Below are 10,966 nucleotides of genomic sequence, written 5' to 3' on the forward strand. Positions count from 1 at the left end.
TTGCTGTATGTTTTAATGTTGATTAAGAACTGGACCATAATACAACCAAAATGTAGTCGTGAGCTGAGCAAATACATTTAAAAATGAAGTCACAGACATGATTCTTCTACACACTTTTGTTTGGAGAAACTTACATAGTCAGCAAACAGTCTTAAAATAGAAGAACAAAGAGAGGGCAGATAGTTGTTAAGATGGAGGCAAAAAAAATAATGTTTGCTTAGGTTAAAAATGGACAGACTGGTTTATTTTGCAGCACAAAGAGAAAACCCTTGGTGGATGGCAATTAATGAAACAGGAGATCACTCAGCAGCATTTGCTGTTCCAGTCTGTTACTCCAAATCCACTGCTGATATCTACATTTTCATTGTTGGACTCTTTTACAGGGATCTTTAGAAGTATGTCTTCTGCTAGCATAAGGAATGCCTTCTCAATGTTTATATTTGCTTTTGCACTAGTTTCAACAAACCTAATGCCATGCTCCCTTACAATCTGTTCTCTTATTGATTTAGGTACCACTCTTTTATCTTCCATGTCACACTTGTTTCCTAGCAGCCTCCTTTCCACATCTTCATTGGCATGCTCATCTATGTTTCTAAGCCATTTGCTGATGTTTTCAAAACTTTTACCATGGGTGATGTCATATGCTAGCAAGATTCCAATAGTTCCTCTGTAGTGGTTTGGTGGTGCTGGTGTGAAATTGCTCCTGTCCTGCTGTGTCCCAGTTCTGTAGCTTTATCTTTTCTCCTTGTAATTCAGATGCTTTGATCTTAAAGTCAATTCCACAGAGAGAAGCACCAACATCTGGGCTTTCAAAGCTGGGGGACTCCTTAGCAGTTTCCCAGAGTCTCATCTGGCCAAACAAACACTTCTAGTCAGTAAGCGCCAGCAAATACTTTTATTAGGGGGATTTGTTCTGTGACATTTGGATTTAGTCAAAGGGTCACATTTGAGGTCCCAGAGGGTCACATGTGGCCTCGAGGGAGTCTGCAAGTTCTCCACCCCTGACTTACACTGAAGTTCTGCCTTACACACCGTGTCATCATAGGCAAACCACTTAAACTCTGTAAACTTCAATTTTCATATCTGTAAAAGGGGATGGTAATACTACCTAGGCTAAGTATATTACAGGTGATTGTAAGGCTCAGATGTGACGTTTGCAAGGAACTTTTCATACCACGATACTACATAGAAGTGTTCATCATCATTATTATTATTATCACTCCCATTCATCTCAGTCTTTTTTGACGGAATTTTCATGTCATGCTATTGATTCTTTTCTATTTAATGTGCTTCATATCACTGCACAGAATTACTGTCTATTCTAATTCAATAAAAGTATTTGAATATGAACTTATCTGCTGAGGCTCCAGCAACACATCTTCAGGAAAATTCTAGGAAGAGCAGGCACTTTGGGTATCCCATGTTCCTCATGCAGTTCCCATATTGTTTTCAGGTCTGCCTCTAGTTTTCTATATGTTACAAGCTTTTCATACAGGTAGCTTAGAGACTAGGAACACTTGGTATACCATTGAAACATCATTTTTGAATGTTTATCTATCAGTGTTATGACTAGGAGATGGGAACGATAGTTCTGTTCCATGACAATGTTCCAGCTCCAATTTACTTTTGAATTCCAAGGATATTCTGAGGCTGGAAGACTATGTGACTTGCTCAAAACCAGTACCATGGATGGATTTAAATTCTAGTTTTCTTGAGTCCAAGTCCATAATTACTCCACCAAGTTGCCTTTAAAGATAGGTAATTAAAGACAGGTAATGGAGGTAATTAAAAATAAAACAAAGAGGATATTCTGAAAATCAGGACTGCTTATAAGACCTAGTAGAATGAATTCAGTAACATTATTGCTATTTTCCATCTGATATTCAAAAAGATTCTGAATTCAATACAAATGTGAGAATCTTTTGAAAATGTAGGTCGTTGGGGGCAGAGGTAAGATGGTGGAGTAGAAAGATGCATACACTCTAGTTCTTCTCCCACAGCCCATAAAATATCTGTAAAAAAAAAGACTCTCAACAAATTCTAGAGCAGCGGAAGCCAAAGAACGAGGGACTGGAGATTTCTAGCCCAGGGTGACCTGGAAGGCCAACAGGAAAGGTCTGTTGCAATTGAAGTGTAGTAGACCATACTTATGCCTTGGCCGGGAGGAGCAGGACCACAGGCCTCCGGGGCAGAATCCCCAGCAGCAGCAGCTGAGGTTTCCAGAGCCCCCAACCCACAAACGCCAGCAGCAGCTTCAAAGGTCAGTGAGAGGGCTTTTTCACTTCTGTGACAGGGGAGCCTGCTCCTCCCCTAAACCCAGCCCTGGGGCTGGACTGGCAGCAGGGCTGAGATGGCAGTGGCTACAGCAGGCATTGCTGGAACCTCAGTGTAAAGCCCCTGGGTGAGTTGAGCAGCTGATCTTAACCTCAGCCTTGAGTGGCACCCCATGCCCACCGAAAGCCCCTGTGGGAATTGAGCAGCTGATCTAAATCTCAGCTGCCAGCCAGGCCAGGGAGTAAACTCCTCTCCCTAGATTGTGCCACCTCAGAGGTACTGAGAACTTACAGGTCCCCTGAGTAGACTCTGCTCTTGACAAAGTACCCAAAAGTTAAGTAACTGGTTGGGAAAATGCCCAAAAAAAGGGAAAAAAATAAGAATATAGAAGGTCACTTTCTTGGTGAACATATATTGTCTCCTAACCTTTATGATGAGGAAAAGCAATGGTTGCCATCAGAGGAAGACATAAAAGTCAAGGCATCTGTATTCAAAACCTCCAAAATAAATATGCAGTAGCCCCAGGCCATGGAAGAGCTCAAAAGGGACTCTGACAATCAAGTAAGAGAGGTGGAGGAAAATTGGGAAGAGAAATGAGAAAGATGCAAGAAAACCATGAAAACTGAGTCAATGCCTTGCTGAAGGAGACCCAAAAAATGCTGAAGAAAATAACATCTTTAAAAACAGGCTAACTCAAATGGCAAAAGAGGTCCAAAAAGCCAATGAGGAAAACAATGCTTTAAAAAACAGGATGGCTCACTGAAGAAATTAGTTCTTTAAAAATTAGAATAGAACAGCTGGAAGCTAATGATTTTATGAGAAACCAAGAAATCACAAAACAAAACCAAAAGAAAGAAAAAATAGAAGGCAATGTGAAATACCTCGTTGGGAAAACAACTAACCTGGAAAATAGGTCCAGGAGAGACAATTTAAAAATTATGGGACTACCAGAAAGCCATGATCGAAAAAGAGCTTAGACATCATCTTTCATGAAATTATCAAGGAAAACTGCCCTGATATTCTATAACCAGAGGGCAAAATAATATTGAAAGAATCCACCTTCTGAAAGAGATCCAAAAGGACAAACTCCTAGGAATATTGTAGCCAAATTCCAGAGCTCCCTGGTCAAGGAGAAAATATTGCAAGCAGCTAGAAAGAAACAGTTTGAGTACTGTGGAAATACAATCAGAATAACACTAGATCTAATGGTTTCTACATTAAGGGATCTAAAGGCTTGGAATATGATATTCCAGAAGTCAAAGGAACTGGGATTAAAACCAAGAATCACCTACCCAGTAAAACTGAGTATAATACTTCGGGGGGAAATGATCATTCAATGAAATAGAGGACTTTCATGCATTCTTGTCGAAAAGACCAGAGCTGAAAAGAAAATTTGAGTTTCAAACACAAGAATCAAGAGAAGCATGAAAAGGTAAACAGAAAGAGAAATCATAAGGGACTTACTAAAGTTGAACTGCTTACAATTCTACACGGAAAGAAAGTATTTGCAACTCTTAAAACATTTCTCAGTGTCTGGGTAGTAGGAGGGATTACACACACACGTATATACATATATATATATATATACATACATACATACATATATGTATATACAGAGAGAGACACACGCGCACACACAGAGAGAGAGAGAGAGAGAGAGAGAGAGAGAGAGAGAGAGCACAGGGTGAGTTGAATAGGAAGGGGTCATATCTAAAAAATTAAATTAAGGGGTGAGAGAGGAATATATTGGGAGGAAAAAGGGAGAAATGAAATGGGGCAAATTATCTCTCATAGAAGAGGCAAGAAAAAGCTTTTCCAATGGAGGGGGAAAAGGGGAGAAGAGAGAGGGAAAAGTGAAGTTTGCTATTTTGAGACATTTGTCTCAAGGAAGGAATAACATGCACACTCAATTTGGTATGAAAATCTATCTTACACTACAGGAAAGTAGGAGAGAAGACGATAAGCAGGGTGGGGGGTGTGATGGAAGGGAGGGCAAATGGGAGGAGGGTGCAATTAGAAGTAAACACTCTTGTTGAGGGACAAGGTCAAAAGAGAGAATAGAAGAAATGGGGGGCAGGATAGGATGGAGGGAAATGTACTTAGTCTTACACAACATGCCTATTATGGAAGTCATTTGCAAAACTACACATGTATAACCTATATTAAATTGCTTTCCTTCTCAGTGGTGGTGGGTGGGGAGAGAGGAAGGAAGAGAAGTTGGAACACAAAGTTTTAGGAATAAAAGTTGAGAACTGTTTTTGCATAAAACTGGGAAGTAATTTATTCTGTTACAGGCTCAGTTGTCTGATGTGTTTCTTGATGTAGTTGACTAGAATTGTTCCTTACTTACCTGTAGTGAGACATCAAAGGCAGAATGGTGGCCCATTCTGTAACCACTTGAGCAGTGTATTATAATGGAAATTCATGTAGATGTAGATTGTTCGTAGGCTGTACTAGATGGGTTGTGGAGATGCACTACAATTCACAAATTCTCTGATTCTGCATGTAATGAAAAAATAATTCCTACTTTTGAACTTAAACCATAGCTCTTTTTAATGACTTGCATGTTCACATTTCTTATTCATTCATTTTACTTTTGTCTGGCTCATTGTGAATGCATTTATGGTTTTCATGGCAAAAATACCAGGGTAGTTTCTTATTTCCCTATCCAGCTCTTTTCATAGATGAGGAAACTGAGGCAAACAGGCTTAAGTAATTTAACGAGAGTCACACAGCTAGTATGCATCTGAGGCCAGATTGGAGCTCAGCTAAATTCCAGATCTGGCACTGTATTCAGTGCATCACATAACTGTCTTATGTGCTATAGGCAAATATCTTAGGCTTTTTGAATGCCAGTTTATTTGTTGAATAAGATACTTTAGTCCCTCTCATTCTGCATTTTTAGTAATGAGTTATGGTAAGGAATGTTTTGAAAAGACAACTAAGAAGTAACCCTAAACCTTTTGACTCTTGAGTAAATTTATTCTAGCTGTTGTTTCCCTACTGCAGCACTTCTCAGCCCTTCACAGAGCTGTGGGAGGTCACATGTCTTCCAAGTTTGCGTGTACCTGAAATGAAGACTGAGCTTAACAGAAATATGTTTGATCATTTTTACAATATTAACATATCAGTACCAAAAAGGAGTCTGAAGCATGATCATGCTGCCTTATCAGTGGGATCTCCTTATTTAAACATGTTAGAATAACCTGTGTCCATTGAAAAAGAAGAACCATCAGTAACTGCTAAAGTAATATCTATTTGTATTTAATGCTTCAACACCGTTAATTATTATCCATCAAAGAACTAGCATATCTACAAGGTGCACATAAGCTCCCTTTCTGTTTGACATTCTTTTTATTTGAAAAGCTTGAGAGTCAATAGCAGATTGTCTCTTGTACTTCAGATGGATACTAATCTACACTTGAAAGAATACAGAGAGAATGTAGATAGAGTGAGTGCTAATAAAGGACTTTTGGTAATGTGCTGATAAAAATAAACAAGTGCATTTAGGGTTAAGGTTAGGGCTTTTTAAATATTTTTTGCGTGGAAGAAACTTGTGCCAGTAGTTCTGGGTTTTCCAGTCTTTAATGGAATGCCTTGATTTTATCTTGAAATTCACTATCTTAATTTGAGTGTTTTAACGGACCTTCCCCCAACAAATACCTCAGCACAGGAGACATATCAGAATCTGCCCCACCTTTATATCCTTATAGGAAGTTCAGTACCAAGAGAGCAGATTGCTATATTGTTGTTGTTGTTTTCTCTCTGATGGTCAGAATGACAGGAAACCCTAAAGTAGTTTCCCAAATGACGTGGATGTACATGCTGCCAGTGCAAACAAACTTCAAGGTATCCTAAATGAAAAGATACAGAACTTAGTTATATCAAAAATAGTAAATAGGTACATTCCTCAATTCCATATTTATCTGCATATAGGAACCAACCAAGAGCTCATTTCCTCAACATTTTACCTATCTTCACTCTCAAATGATTATAAAGTTGAAAAAATAGTTTCAGATATGCTGTGCAAGAAGATTCCACTACCACCACCACCACCACCACACCTGCACATGACTAATAAGCTATTGGACATAAACATATCCCCACGGAAGAAGTTCACTATTATATAATGAAGAGAAAAATGATTAACTTTACGATGTCGTCAAACTCTCCCAAAAGAAAAATTCAGAACTCTGTATTTTTTACATCCCTATGATTTAAAGGATGCAATCTTCCCTTTTCTCTCCTTTAATGTGTAAGACATTAAATTTCCTTCTCCATCATTCCATCCCTCATTTTCTTCCTTTTCTGCAATCCCTGATAAAGAGCTGTTTTTTCTCCCTTCCAAAGCTAACCGATGTACATAATCTCTTGATAATACCTCTCCCATTTCCTCTGAGAGCTTACTGCCTTGATCACTCCTTGATTTCCTTCTAACTTCAATTAAACCTTAGAGTTAATTCCTTCCCTCCAATGACATATATGTTCAAGACTTATTCTTTTAAAAAAAAGTCTCCATTCTGTCAAATTATTTCCCTACAACAGCCCTCTTGCTTCACACAGCTAAACTCTTAAAAAACAAAAGAACAAAAAAAAAAACTAAACAAAAAAAACTTGTTGATATGGGTTTCTCCACCTTTTTCATCATCTACTCCCTCCATTCTTCTGTAAAATAAAGGTATAGATGCCATCATTCAAATAAAACAACTCTTAAAGGTTATCAAAAGATTTTAACTTCTATCTATGATATTTTTCTCCGTTCTAATTCTGATTTATTGTCCAACTTTAATGTGGTTTAACACCAGTTCTACGTAGCCACTCTACTGCCTTGATGTCTGTGAAAGATCTTCTTGCTTCTCTTCACACATTCTTACTCTGCATTCCTGGAACATTGTTTTTCTTTCTTTCATCACCTGCACATTGTGAAAATGCTATATCTATGGCCTTCTTATTTTCTCCCTCTGAAAACTGTCGTGATGATTTCATCAGTCCTCATGAGTTTAATTATCATCGTAAGATGGTTACTCCCAAATAAATACAACCAAGTTTAATCTGTACTTTGAACTTCAATCTTTCATTACCAAATTCCAGCTAGACATCTTTAATGTGAAGTGCTATGGGTATTTCAAATACGACATACTAAAAATACAATTCATATTTTCCCTTAGTTATTCTTATTCAAACTTTTGTTTTGTTGAGGGTACCACCATTCCTTCAGTAATAAAGTTTAATATCCTTAGAATCATTTTTTTACTCTTTCTTGTTTTTTACACTATTATCAAATGAGGTGTCAAACTGTGATATCGAACTCCATTACACCTCTTTTACCTTCCCTGAATCTTTTCATTCTTACAGCATATAACCAAATTCAGACTTTCATGCCTTTCTTACACTATGGGAGTAGACTTTTAATTAATCTATACTTCTTGTATATTCACTTTCTACTCCATTCTTACATACCTGTAAATTGAAATTGTTAAGTCACAAATAACGATGCCATCTTCTACTTAAAAATCTTCAGAGGCACCATATTACTGATATAGAAAAATACAGCACAACACAGTAACAATAAAAATAACAATAATAAAGCTCAATTATTCTGTTTGATATTCAAAGCCAACCATACTATGTTTCCAATATACTTTATTAAACTTATTTAGTATTATAATTCTTACCTTTCTGGTGAATAAAAAGGCATCTTAGTTGTTTCCTGTAAATAACTTTCTATAACTATGCTTCATACCTTTTACCAATACGTTTCATATGATGGGAATGCATTCCCTTTGCATGTCATGTTTAATAAAATACCTAGCTTCCTTCAAATCATATCCTAAAAACTTGTTTCTTCAGTTCTTGTCATATCTCTCCTCTGCAAATTTTTGGAGGTCTTTCTTTCTAGAAATTTCTTTTTACTTCTTTGAATTTTTGTATATATCTTGTATTTTATAACATTTTATTTGGTTGTCTTCCAAATAGAATATGAGCACTTTCAGGTCAGATGCAATTTTTTTTATTATTTTTTATTTTCAACACCTAGTACAATTTCTTATACAGAAGGCAATGAATGGAAATACATTGTTTTGAATTGCAAGGAATACAATTTTAGAGGTTCCTCAAATTCTTCCTATTCTCTGTTTAAGTCTCAGATTGCAAAGATTGATTCTTCCATCAAATGATGAGACTCCTTCAAGTGATAAGCTCCAACTATTTTTCATCACTATTTTCCCACAGTCCTTTCAGACAATATAATTTCTGTTTCATACGTGATGACACATTTATAGTAACTTTCAATAATCTAGAGATTTTTAAAAAGTTCACCTTCTCAAGTTTCCAGGTAATTACTTATCACCATCATGAAGATAATATGGGACTAGTTTACACTGTGTTGGTAAAATAATATAGAAAATATTCACATGGGTTCAAAGTTAGCAATTTTATACTGTGCTAAGTTAACTGTAGAAAGAGCTTCTAATCATATTCATGCTATGTGAGCAATCCACTTTCACGGAAAGACCATGAGGCAAAGAAACAGGTGGCTTTGATTATAATTCTTTCTCTGTCATGAATTAACTTTGTATACTGTAGGCCATTCAACTGCCCTGGACCTAAACTTCCCCACATATACAGCCACGATAATAACAGTAACATTTATATTTAATTGAATTAAGAGCTATTTTGACTGAAATATCAGTGTAAACTATAGAAAACATACTAGAATTTGGCCCTAATGACAAAATGACCCTCCAGACTTTAGAACCTGGGTGACGTTTTGGTGAAGTCTCCCACAGAGGTCTGTGGATCATTACTCTGGGAACTGCAAAATAAAACTCATTTTACTTCCTATAAAAAGTCCTCAATATTCCCAGTAGAATAACTCAGGCTAAAAAGATCATAAATCTTAAAAATAATTTTATTAATTAATATTTTTATTTATATAACTAGGATACAGAAAACATTTGTGCCCAAATGTAGTCAAACTCTCAATCACTTTCTAAAGGGGCTTACAAAAATGCTTTTGAATTATAGTTCTCCTCTACATAGCTTAGAGTTACTAAAGGCTCAATCTTCCCCCCTTCAGACTCACATAGTGTATAAATTTTGCATTATTAGCTAAGGGTCTAGATTTAATCCTTCATGTCTTGATACTATACCTTAAAGTTCTTCAGTTTTTATCTTTATTTTGGTCCTTGCTTCTGTTCTTTTCTGTTCTGTTCTCTTTTGTTTTGTCTTTCATACCACAGTGATTTCTCTCTTTCATCAGTCTTTTGATAGTCTGTCAGTGGTCAAGTATTTCTGTTGTGTATGGATTCTTCCTCATTGGGTAATCACGAACACGTTGCTAATCAAGTGTTCCTGTCTATCCTTGTCCCTATTAGATCTGTCCCTTAGGGTCTCATGTGGATATTGCCGGTGGTCTTTAGTGTGTCCCTTCCTGCTGCTCTGAATGTGATCCAACAGCCCTTAAAACTCCCTGATACCTCTCTATCATGCCATGACCCATGTGTTCCCTCTTATATGAAAGCATTTTCCCCACTGTATTTCTTCCTAAAGAATGCCTAACAAATGTTGTGGAATAGCTACCAGATTCATCCTTATTTTTAATTCAAAAATAAATTATAATCTATAAAATTCAATTATCACTACATAATTGAAACTGCAGGAAAATTCACTCAAAGGTCATCCAGTTTAAGTCTCTCTTTACTAATAAGGAAACTGAGACCCAGTAATATTGAATGATTTTTTTCAAGGTCACAAAGGAAGTAAACATCACTGACATGATTTGAATGTACTACTTGACCCTTAACAGACAATGTTCCTTCTATTGATCATAATACATGTGCTGTTGGTATAAATACATCCACTATTGAAAGCAAAATATTCATGCACATATGTGTTTGGTCTTACACCCATTGGCTCTGATATTCACCAGTTTTTTGTAGTTTTTTTTTTTTTTATTATGTTCATGATTTTGTTGAAGCTGTTGGGAGTAGCATATTACAACTGAGATTTCAATGCTATGGAAATTACTACGAAAGGTATTGGCAAACATTCTCCTGCATAATATTAGAAAATTACCCGAGTAACTCAAAATTTAGTAATGCAATGTCACACAGAGAGCATGGGTCAAAGACAGCATTTGAACCTACATCTTCCTCTTTCTGAGGCAGGTTTTCCTATTCATAATACACATAACACCTTAACCTTAACCTATTCTTCTTTAGCAATGAAAGACAAACACAACACCATTCTGCCTCTCACAACATTATTGGCAAAAAATCTAATCATATATTCCTACAAACTTCAGTTAATATGCATTTAAAACTTGGAACAATGACATGTTTAAGTCAGTAGAGAAATTATCTCATTTACTCAGTAAGGAAATACATTCCCACACAAACCCTTCCCTTCACAATCAATTCTCAACAACATCCTTGATTGATATTAGTTATAAATTGCATCTCCCTTATGTATGGAATCCACAGAATCCCTTCTCATAAAAAAATAGCCCCAGCACAAAATGAGTAGTTGTTTTCCTAAGAAGCCCTTAGAGTAGAATTTGGAAACCATAAAACTAATGATAAAATAAATGTTTTTCTGCTGACTGACAGAAAAGATGGTCTCTTCATTAACCACTCCTTCTCCAAGAAAAAAAGTCGGAAGTATGAAAAACTTTTTATGTTCCCTTGGGACA

The 10,966-nt window shown here is 36.4% G+C and overlaps 1 pseudogene; it reads right to left on the minus strand.

Moving 5' to 3' along the window:
- Window positions 1-303: 303 nt before the first annotated feature.
- On the minus strand, window positions 304-850 carry LOC140515848 (ras-related protein Rab-10 pseudogene; annotated as a pseudogene).
- Window positions 851-10,966: the final 10,116 nt, after the last annotated feature.

The sequence above is a fragment of the Notamacropus eugenii genome, chromosome X, assembly GCF_028372415.1.
Source record: "Notamacropus eugenii isolate mMacEug1 chromosome X, mMacEug1.pri_v2, whole genome shotgun sequence".
Classification (NCBI taxonomy): domain Eukaryota; kingdom Metazoa; phylum Chordata; class Mammalia; order Diprotodontia; family Macropodidae; genus Notamacropus; species Notamacropus eugenii.